This window comes from Plectropomus leopardus, chromosome 9 (assembly GCF_026936395.1).
Source record: "Plectropomus leopardus strain MGB_pleo_1.0 chromosome 9, ASM2693639v1, whole genome shotgun sequence".
NCBI classification, from domain to species: domain Eukaryota; kingdom Metazoa; phylum Chordata; class Actinopteri; order Perciformes; family Serranidae; genus Plectropomus; species Plectropomus leopardus.
Window position 1 is genome coordinate 34,050,413 of NC_142184.1, and position 2,747 is coordinate 34,053,159.

The window sequence follows — 2,747 nt, forward strand, 5'->3', positions numbered from 1 at the left end:
TTTTCCTGGCTTTCTTCTACAAAGACATGCTGTTCCGGCTCACGAGTCAAAGAACGCCGAGTTCAGTTCAGGTCCGATTAAAGCATATGTAAGAAAGTAGTGTTGTGGTACTCGAGACTAGTCTCAAGACCCTTTTAAAGGGTCAACATGGTTGACAATTTTAGCCAGACTAACTAGCTTTTTTTAAAGTCCAGTTTTAGTTTTACTAACAGGAATTTGACCTTTTCAAAAACCATGTAAATGTATGGACTATCTTTCTGTGTGTTGGAATCCAAGTGTGTGTGTCCCACTGGCAAACTAATCGTTGTCACTGCACTGCACTCATATAGCAGTTATAGCAGTTATCTCGACCCATGTCAACATAGTGTCCACCCTTTGGTTCCTCCAGGTTAAGACTGTAGTGCTGTCAGCACTGTTGCCTTTGTTAGCATTGTTCATGCTGTTAGCCACCAGCTCAACCAACTCCATGTTGAGAGCTGTGTGCAGACAACCTCTGATATATAGATATGCTCTAAATGTTGTATACAGCTCCTTAAGGGTCCAGGGTGTGGGATTTATTGGTGTATTTTGGCAGACATGTAATATACCATAATAAGTAAGCTTTCTTAAATGTATAATCACCTTAAAATAAGAATTTTCATGCTTTTGTTTCATTTGAATGAGCTGTTTATATCTACATAGGGAGTGGGTCCATGTCAATGGAGTCCACCATGTTTCTACAGTAGACTGGAATGGACAAACCAAACACTGGCCATTTGGGTTTTCATGCTGGCCACCATTTCTTCCAGGGAGAAGTTTAAGCTGGCAGCAATACTCACTACTAGATGTCACTAAATCCCACACACTGTTCCTTTAACACTGATGGGCAACTTCTGCAAAATGAGTATATATGTATGAATGGGTGTGTCTTTGGCAACAACTATCTTCTAAGTTAAAAACATATATTTCACTGAGTAACACAGCATGAATCAATCATGTGTTATCTCCTTAAAAGATAAATGGGAGCCTGATGCTGAAAAAGGCACCAATTTCACATACAGGTCAGTGAACTCATCATGAGGAGGGCTGCTCGGCCTGTGGAAACAGTTGCATAATGTCTTCTCTGGCTTTGGGAAAGCTTGGTCAAGTCTGAGGAAATAAGAGACGATGTCCTCAGCCATTGGTTGCATGATGGGAAATGCAGTACCCTTTTTTTCTGAAGCTAAAATCAAGATCTCTGCCTCTGTGGCACCTATTTGACCATTATGTATGTATTTACGTGTATATAGTATGTATGTTTCTATATATCTATTTATGTATTTGTTTATTTTTTAATCTGTCTCTGGTGAGTTCCCCAACTTTATAAAAGTGCAATTCTGAATCACTGAATCACTTTATAAAATGAAAAAACTAATTTGGTTTTTAATAAATAACTCTAAATCCTGACATTTCAGTTTAACCCTTTGAAACCTGGAAAAACCTCATTTGGGTTGTGCTGTGTTTGGATGCCTTTCACGTGCATTTAAACCTTTGAAATATGAATGCATTGGTTGGATTTCTTCTGAAAAGATGGCTAAAAAGGCACTGAGCAATTTGATAAGAAATCTCCCACAATGTGACCCCACCTCCAAAAAAAAGAAAAAAAAAAAAGAAAAAGAAACAGGACCAGTTTCAACAATCAAATGTGTTAAAAGCCTAAGTACGCAACTGTGGAAAATTCCAACTTTACTGGAAATGATTTAATAATGGAAAATGACAGATTTGCATTCTGTATTTTAGAGCTCTGGAGTCATCAGTTATGAATTTGGTAGCTCAAAGTCAGTGTCCTTGTACACCTTAGAATGGAGTGTTTTAATGATAAAAATGTAACTGACATTTGAAAAGTGAAAATTGAAAAAAAAAAAGAATTTTTTCAACTTATTCAAACTTTATGATTCCATGGCAGGATCAAATTTAATTCATGTTACGGGAGTGTCAGGTTTGAAGGTATCTCTGATAGTATTTATTTTCAAACAACACAATTATTCTTTGTTTCCAGTGCTGCTAACATTTATTGTCATTATGACTTTCCATTGGCCATGGAAGAATATTTTCTGAAATAAACCAATATGTAAGGTTGGGCTTTTAATAAGGGGATTTTTTCCATGTGATCATCTTGGTTGTTGTCTTGTGTCTTGTAAACCCATATGGGCTGGGTATCATATTGTTGAAACTAGTCAGTATGTTGTATTTATTGAAAATAATTCATTTTATGTGTTTTTTCCATCTAAAAACATAGTGGCATTGTAACAAAAACCTGACATTTAAAGGGCTGGAATTCTGCAAATTAATGAATATTATATAATATAATATTTATATTTAGGACTCATGTTGGTTAAAAAATTAACTCAGTGAAGGTAGAAAATCATATTAATGTATATTTTTTTTAAAACTTGATTTTGAAAAGCACATTTTGTGCACAGAACTATAGGAGTGTGTGGGTAATACTAAAGCTGGAAGGAAAAGCGATATCAGGGGGGTATTGGGAGGCCCCAATGGTCATCTTTGCCCACAGCCCCCAAAAAGTCTTGGATAGCCCTTGGAGCAGAGGACTGTCTCCTTAAACTTGTCACTAGGACAACGATATGCACAGTGGGCTCAGTAGGTCATGATGATGATGATCATAAACTCTGTTTCATGAAACAAAATGATGGAAACATTTAGTCAAAGTTCATGTGACCGATACGGGGCGGGGCTGAAACGTCATCACTGATTGACCCGGTCTACAC